Source organism: Rhinopithecus bieti, unplaced genomic scaffold (assembly GCF_001698545.2).
Source record: "Rhinopithecus bieti isolate Rb0 unplaced genomic scaffold, ASM169854v2 scaffold_12573, whole genome shotgun sequence".
NCBI classification, from domain to species: Eukaryota; Metazoa; Chordata; class Mammalia; order Primates; family Cercopithecidae; genus Rhinopithecus; species Rhinopithecus bieti.
In genome coordinates this window covers 128,278-137,050 of record NW_016807321.1, presented here as the reverse complement: position 1 = coordinate 137,050, position 8,773 = coordinate 128,278, and the positions used below count along the sequence as shown (strand labels likewise).

At 45.5% G+C, this 8,773-nt stretch overlaps 1 long non-coding RNA gene across 1 annotated transcript in view; it reads left to right on the top strand.

The window, feature by feature from the left end:
- LOC108535267 (uncharacterized) overlaps positions 1-8,148 on the top strand; it is a 52,053-nt gene extending 43,905 nt beyond the window's left edge. The window contains exon 4 of the long non-coding RNA XR_001887178.1: positions 7,967-8,148. This is a non-coding gene — a long non-coding RNA (uncharacterized LOC108535267). The remainder of the gene's footprint in view (positions 1-7,966) is intronic.
- Positions 8,149-8,773: the final 625 nt, after the last annotated feature.

The window sequence follows — 8,773 nt, the reverse complement described above, 5'->3', positions numbered from 1 at the left end:
TTCACTGTGTTAGCCAGGATGGTCTCGATCTCCTGACTTCGTGATCCGCCCGTCTTGGCTTCCCAAAGTGCTGGGATTACAGGCGTGAGCCACCGCGCCCAGCCCACAATCTCGTCTTGAATTGTAATCCCCATAATCCCCACGTATCAAGAGTGGGACCAGGTGGAGGTAACTGGATCATGGTGGGGGGTTCCCCCATGCTGTTCTTGTGACAATGAGTGAATCTCAGAAGATCCGATGGCTTCGTAAGCATCTGGTATTTCCCCTGCTTGCACTCACTCGGTCGTCCTGCTGCCCTGTGAAGAAGGTGCCTGCTTCTCTCCTTTGCCTTCTACCATGACTGTAAGTTTCCTGAGGCCTCTCCAGCCATGCTCAACTGTGAGTCAATTCAACCTCTTTCCTTTATAAATTACCCAGTTGGCCTGGTGAGGTGGCTCACACCCGTAATCCCAGCACTTTGGGAGGCTGAGGCAGGCGGATCACCTGAGGTCAGGAGTTTGAGACCAGCTTCGCTAACATGGTGAAACCCTGTCTCTACTAAAATAGAAAAATTAGCCGGGTGTGGTGGTGCACGCCTGTAATCCCAGATACTCAGGAGGCTGAGGCAGGAGAATTGCTTGAACCTGGGAGGCAAAGGTTGCAGTGAGCCAAGATCATGCCACTGCACTCCAGCCTGGGCAACAAGAGTGAGATTCCATCTTAAAAAATAATAAAATAAAATAAAGGCTGGGCGTGGTGGCTCAAGCCTGTAATCCCAGCACTTTGGGAGGCCGAGACAGGCGGATCACGAGGTCAGGAGATTGAGACCCTCCTGGCTAACATGGTGAAACCCCGTCTCTACTAAAAAATACAAAAAACTAGCCGGGCGAGGTGGGGGCGCCTGTAGTCCCAGCTACTCGGGAGGCTGAGGCAGGAGAATGGCGTAAACCCAGGAGGCGGAGCTTGCAGTGAGCCGAGATCGCGCCACTGCACTCCAGCCTGGCCGACAGAATGAGACTCCGTCTCAAAAGAAAAAAAAAAAAAAAAAAAAAAAAAAAAAAATACCCAGTCTTGGGTATTTCCTTATGGAAATGTGAGCATGAACTAATACAACACCCATCTAATGCTGTTATATGAACAGATTGCCATTTATTTCTCCATTTTACTGTTGATGGAAATTTTGGTTGCTCCCGTTTTGAGTATCAACATGCTGCTGGGATGTCTAAGTACTTCTCTTGGGGCACAGAGGGACTCATTTCTTCTGGGTGCATATGGAGTAGAGTTGCTGAGCCAGATGCTGAGCAGTTATACAACTTTAGTGGAAATGGTCAAGAAATTTCAGGAGTGGCTGGACTGACTCCTGTCTCCTCAGTAAATGCTCCTTATCAACACTAGGTGTTGTCAGTTCTTTTAATTTTGGCTGTGCTGGTGGGTCTGCAGTGGTTTTAATTCAAATTCTCCTGATGACTAATGAGGTTGAGCATCTTTTTACACCCCTGCTGGCCATCTGGCCATCCTCTTTGTGAAGTGCCTGTTCCAGTCTTTCGCTTATTTTTGTATAGTGTATATGTCTTCCCCATTCTGTCAGCTGCCTTTCCATTCTTTTTTTTTTTTTTTTTTTTTTTTTGAGACGGAGTCTTGCTCTGTCGCCCAGGCTGGAGTGCAGTGGCTGGATTTCAGCTCACTGCAAGCTCCGCCTCCCGGGTTTACGCCATTCTCCTGCCTCAGCCTCCTGAGTAGCTGGGACTACAGGCGCCCGCCACCTCGCCCGGCTAGTTTTTTGTATTTTTAGTAGAGACGGGGTTTCACCATGTTAGCCAGGATGGTCTCGATCTCCTGACCTCGTGATCCGCCCGTCTCGGCCTCCCAAAGCCTTTCTATACTTGTAATGGTTTTGATGACAGGTTCTTTTCTTTCTTTCTTTCTTTTTATTTTACTTTTTTGAGACAAGGTCTCACTTTGTCACCCAGGCTGGAGTTGTCATGCCATGGCTCACTGCAGCCTTGACCTCCTGGGCTCAAGCAATCCTCCTACGTCAGCCTCCTGAGTAGCAGGGACTACAGGCACATGCACAATGCCCAACTAATTTTGTACTTTTTGTAGAGATGGGGTTTTGCCATGTTGCTCAGGCCAGTCTCAAACTCCTGAGCTCAAGTGATCTACCTGCCTTGGCCTTCCAAAGTGCTGGGATTGCAAGTGTGAACCATTGCATTCAGCCCATGAAAACTTCTTAACATCACACAATTTATCACTTTTTTTTCCTTTATGGGGTTTAGCACTTTTTTGTGGGGATGGGACACGGTCTCACTCTGTTGCCTAGGCTGGAGTGCAGTGGTGCAATCATACATCACTGCAGCCCTGAACTCCTGGTCTCAAGTGATCCTCCCACCTCAGCCTTCTGTGTAGCTGGGACTACAAGTGTCTGCCCCATGCTTGGCTTTTTTTTTTTTTTTTTTTTTTTGAGATGGAGTCTCACTCTGTCACCCAGGCTGGAGTGCAGTGGCACGATCTTGGCTCAGTGCAAACTCTGCCTCCTGGGTTCATGCCATTCTCCTGCCTCAGTCACCGAGTAGCTGGGACTACAAGCGCCCACCACCACGCCCGGCAATTTTTTTTTTTTTTTTTTTTTTTTAGTAGAGATGGGGTTTCACTGTGTTAGCCAGGATGATCTCGATCTCACCTTGTGATCCCCCCACCTTGGCCTCCCAAAGTGCTGGGATTACAGGCATGAGCCACCGTGCATAATTTTTAAAATTTTTAGTAGAGATGAAGTCTCACTATGCTGCTCAGGATGGTCTCAAACTCCTGGCCTCAAGTGATCCTCCCATCTCAGCCTCCCAGAGAGCTAGGATTACTGGCATGAGCCACAGTGCCTGGCCAGGTTTAGTACTTTTTGTGCTTTTGAGAAAAATTTTGCCCTAAGATTATATACATGTTTTATTCTAAAAGTTTTGCCTGTTATTTGACAGTCTACAAATGGGTTGGAAAGCTTTATTTCAATATTTTAAAGATGTTGTTCCACCCTCTCTGGTTTCCATAGTTTCTGATGAAAAGTCATGAGTTTTAATTCTTTGTTCCCCTGCCTGAACAATTATAGTTCACTCTAATCCCACACTCCTGCGCTTAAATGATCCTCCCACCTCAGTCTCCCAAGTAGCTAGGACTACAAGTGTGTGCCACCATGCCCAGTTAATTTTTAAACTCTTTGTAGAGATTGGGGTCTCACTATGTTGCCCAGGATGGTCTCAAACTCCCGGCCTCAAGTGGCTCTCCCACCTTAGCCTCCCAAAGCACTGAGATTACAGGCTTAAGCCACCATGCCTGGCCTTGAAACTGTTTTGAGGCACATATCAATTTATGATTTCTTTCTTCTTATGAGTTAACCATTTTATCATTAAGCAGTGCCTCTTTTTATCTCTGAGAAGGTTCTTTGTGAAATTTATTTTATTTGATGTTAACATAGCCACCTAGCCTTGCTAGGCTTACTGTTTGCATACCATATCTTTTCTAAAGCATCTCTCTTGAAAGCTGTAGTCTTGTCTCTCTATACTTTTAATTGAATGTGCTTAATGAATTTAAATCTAATATGATGATTAAGGCCTGGCATGGTGACTCATGCCTGTAATCCCAGCACTTTGGGAAGCCAAGGTGGGCAGATCACCTGGGTGGATCACCTGAGATCGTAAGTTCAAGACCAGCCCGGACAACATGGTGAAACCCTGTCTCTACTAAAAGTATAAAAATTAGGCCAGGGCGCAGGTGAGCTCAAGCCTGTAATTCCAGCACTTTGGGATAGGCCGAGATGGGCAGATCACCGAGGGTCAGGAGATCGAGACTCATCCTGCGAACACGGGTGAAACCCTTCTCATACATAAAAAATACAAAAAAAATTAGGCTGTGGCGAGGGTGGCGGGCACTGTAGTCCCAGCTACTCGGGAGGCGTGAGGCAGGAGAAATGGGCATAAACCCGGGAGGCGGAGCTTGCAGTGAGCCAAGATTGCGCCACTGCCTCCAGCCTGCTGGCACATACGGTGAGATCCGTTTCAAAAAAAAAAAAAAAAAAAAGTATAAAAATTAGCTGAGCATCGGTGGTGGGCGCCTCATAATCCCAGCTTTTAACTCAGGAGGGCTGAGGTAGAAGATACCACTTGAAACTGGGAGGGCGGAGGCCATGCGAGTAAGCGAGATCACACCACTGCACTCAGCTGGGAGACGAGAAAATGAAGATTCATCTCAAAAAAAAAAAAAGAAAAAAAAAAAAAAAAAAAAAAAAAAAATCTAATATGATTAATTGGTGGGATTTAGGTCTATCATTTTATTATTTGTCTTATGTTCATTCCTTCTAAAATTTCCTCCTTTTCTGCTTTTTTGGGATTATTTGAACATTTTTAGCATTCTATTTTAGTTTATCTGTTGGATTTTTATGTATACCTCTTTGGTTATTTTTCTAGTGGTTGCTTTAAGGATTATAATACATATTCTTGGCCAGGCATGATGGCTCATGCTTGTAATCCCAGCACGTTGGGAAGCCGAGGCAGGTGGATCACAAGGTCAGGAGATCGAGACCAGCCTGGCTAACACGGTGAAACCCCGTCTCTACTAAAAATACCAAAAACTAGCCAGGCACAGTGGCGGGCGTCTGTAGTCCCAGCTACTTGGGAGGCTGAGGCAGGAGAATGGCGTGAACCCGGGAGGTGGAGCTTGCAGTGAGCTGAGATCGTGCCTCTGCACTCCAGCTTGGGCAACAGAGCGAGACTCCATTTAAAAAAAAAATACACACTTTTAATTTGTAATAGTCTTCTTTAATATTGTACCGCTTCATATAAAATGTAGAAAGCTTCCAGTATCATAGGTTCATTTTTTGGTACAGTTGAGTGTGTTCCATCTACAGAGTCAAAATGCCGCAGTTCAATGTTATAATTTTTCCTTTATACTGACATACATATTTTAAATTAAGAGGAAAATTGTCTTTTAAAATTTAATCTACTATTTACCATTTCTAATGCTTTTATTCTTTCCTGATGATCAAATTTCCATCTGGGATCATTTTCCTTCAGCCTGAAAATTTTCTTCAGCAATTCTTTTCTTTTTTATTTTTTTGAGACACAGTATTGCTCTGTGGCCCAGGCTGGAGAGCAGTCACACGATCTCGGCTCACTGCAAACTCCATCTCCTGGGTTCACACCATTCTCCTGCCTCAGGCTCCCGAGTAGCTGGGACTACAGGTGCCTGCTACCATGCCTGGCTACTTTTTTGTGTCTTTAGTAGACACGGGGTTTCACCATGTTAGCCAGGATGATCTCAATCTCCTGACCTGTGATCCGCCCGCCTCGGTCTCCCAAAGTGCTGGGATTACAGGCATGAGCCACTGCACCCAGCCAGCAATTCTTATAATACAGATCCGGTGGTGATGAATTATGTTAATTTTTTAAATATGAAAATGTCTTATTTACCCTCATTCTCTTTTTTTTTTCTTTTGAGATGGCGTCTTACTCTGTCACCCAGGCTGGAGTACAGTGGCGTGATCTCAGCTCATGGGAACCTCTGCCTCCCAGGTTCACACCATTCTCCTGCCTCAGCCTCCCGAGTAGCTGGGACTACAGGTGCCCACCACCATGCCCAGCTAATTTTTTGTATTTTAAGTACAGACGGGGTTTCGCCATGTTAGCCAGGATGGTCTTGATCTCCTGACCTCGTGATCCACCTGCCTTGGCCTCCCAAAGTGCTGGGATTACAGGCATGAGCCACTGCGCCCGGCCTATTTACCCTCATTCTTGAAAGACAGTTTGACAATCTACAAATGGGTTGAAAAGTTTTACTTCAATACTTTAAAGATGTTCTTCCACTCTCTTCTGGTTTCCATAGTTTTGGATGAGAAGTCATCAGTTTTAATTTCTTTGTTCCCCTGCCTGAAAAAAATTTTTTTCTCTTCTCCAGATAGAGTTTCACTCTGTTGCCTCAGCTGGAGTAGTGGCATGATCTTAACTCACTTAAACCTCTGCCTCAGGTTCAAGTGATTCTCCTGCCTCTCAGTCTCCTGACAGCTGGACTACAGGCATGCACCACCACGCTCGGCTAAGTTTTGTGTTTTTGTAGAGATGGAGTTTTGCCATGTTGGCCAGGCTGGTTTCAAACTCCTGGTCTCAAGTGATGGGCCCACCTTGGCCTCCCGAAGTGCTGGGATTACAGGCGTGAGTCCCCGCACCTGGCCTTGAAATGTGTTTTTGTACAGTTACCTTTAGGAATTTTCTTTTTAGATTTGCTTTCCAGCAACTTGACTATGATGTACCTACACGTGGTTTGTTTGAGTTTATCCAAGTTGGGGATAATGAAATTTTTTTTTTTTTTTTTTTTTGAGACAGAGTCTCGCTCTGTCGCCTGGGCTGGAGTGCAGTGGCCGGATCTCAGCTCACTGCAAGCTCCGCCTCCCGGGTTTACGCCATTCTCCTGCCTCAGCCTCCGGAGTAGCTGGGACTACAGGCACCCGCCACCTCGCCTGGCTAGTTTTTTGTATTTTTTAGTAGAGACGGGGTTTCACCATGTTAGCCAGGATGGTCTCGATCTCCTGACCTCGTGATCCGCCCGTCTCGGCCTCCCAAAGTGCTGGTATTACAGGCTTGCGCCACTGCGCCCGGCTGAAACTTCTTAAATATGTAAATTTGTGTCTTATTAATACAGAAATTCCAGGCAGTAGTTCTTCAAATACTTATTCCTGCCCCATTTCTTCTCTCCTCTCTTTTTGTAATTTCGACTACACATTTTACAGGCTTTTTGATATTGTTGCACAGGTCCCGAGGCTATTCTTGTTTCCCCCATCCTTTCTTTTTTAGGTTGGATAAATTCTATTGATGTATCTTCAAGTTAACTGAGTTAATTGTCATCTCCACTCTTCTGTTAGGCTTACTCAGTTAACTTTATATTTAAGATATTCTAATTTTCAGTTCTAAAATTTCCATTTAAAAATACAGTTTCTGGCCAGGCATTGTGGCTCATGCCTGTAACTCCAGTATTTTGGAAGGCTGAGGCAGGAGGATTGCTTGAGGCCAAGTGTTCAAGACCAGACCAGGCAACATGGAGAACCCTCAACTCTACAAAAAATACAAGAGTTAGCTGGGCATGCTGGTGTGAGCCTGTAGTCCCAGTTACTACGGAGGCTGAGGTGGGAGAACCACCGTAGCTGGGAGGTCAAGGCTGCAGTCAGCCATGATTGTGCCACTGCACTCCAGCCTGGGCAGCAGAGTGAGACCCTGTCTCAAAAAAAAAAAGTTTCTCATTATCTGTTGCGATTTAAAAATCTTGTTAAAAGTGTATTTTTGGCTGGGTGCAGTGGCTCACACCTATAATCCCAGCACTTTGGGAGGCAGAGGTGGGTGGATCACTTGAGTCCAGGAGTTCGAGACCAGTCTGGGCAACATAGTGAAACCCTGTCTGTACCAAAAAGAAAACAAAAAATACAAAAATTAGCCAGGTGCGGTGGTGTGCACCTATAGTCCCAGCTACTTGTGAGGCTGAGGTGGGAGGATCTCTTGAGTCTGGGAGGCAAAGCCTACAGTGAGCTGAGATGGTCTCACTGTATTCCAGCCTGGGCAACAGAGCGAGACTGTCTCAAAAAAGAAAAGTGTATTTTCCTTTACAGCAGCAATTATAATAGTTGTTTTAAAATCCTTGTTTGCTATTTCATCAATCTGGGTCCTATCAGGGGTCAATTTCCAGTAGGATGGAGAATGTATAACAATTTTTTCTTTTTATATTCAGTAATTTTGAATTGTATCCTGAACATTGTGACAGTTTGGAGTAGAGCATTGATGTGTGTGTATGTGTGTGTATGTGTGTGTGTGTGTGGTGTGGGTGTGTGTGTGTGGGGGGGGTGTGTGTGGGGGTGTGTGTGTGTGTCTGTGGTAACAGACAATTGACTTGATGGAACTGAGACTGCAAACCCAGTCCCTTGGACAGCAGCTCAAATTTCATTTCCGTTGTTTTATTCCAGGTCGAGCTGCTTGGAGTCTGTCCCATACATGTGGTTCAGTGCTCAACTAGAGATTTAGACAAAGAGTATCAACAGAATTTGGATCTGCAGCTCTCTCCTTTCTGGGATGCTCCCATACTTTCAAGAGGCTGTGGTTAGTCCAACTAGCAAATAGCAAAAAGTTTGCTAGTGGGTCACTAGGAGTGATGGTGAGTGGTGCCACTTCCACTTCCACCCCTTGATTTCTGGTCCTGTGAATCCTGGCTATGGGAGAAACAGTACCGTATACTGGATGCTGATTCAGAGCATCCATGGCTTTCCAGAGAACTCTGCCCAGTCTTGCAAAGTATCCTCACCTAGTTGCCGTTGTGATTGTGACTTCAAAAGGCCATTCTACCTATCCAGCTGCTTCGGGATGATGGGGAACATGGTAAGATCAGTGAATTCCATGAGCCTGAGTCCACTGCTGCCCTTCTTTAGCTGTAAAGTGAGTGCCTTGGTAAGAGGCAATACTGTATGGCATACCATGACGCTGGATAAGGCATTCTGTCAGTCCACGGATGGTAGTCTTGGTAGAAGCACTGCATGCAGGATAGGCAAACCCATATCCGGAGTAAGTGTCTATACCAGTGAAGACAAACCATAGCCCTTTCCATGGTGGAAGAGTTCCAATATAATTAACCTGCCACCAAGTAGCTGGCTAATCACCCCACTTCTGGTACCAATTTACTGTATGATCAGGGTTCTCTAGAGGGACAGAATAGGATAGATGTATATAGGAAAGGGAGTTTATTAAGGAAAATTGACTCACATCATCACGAGGTAAAG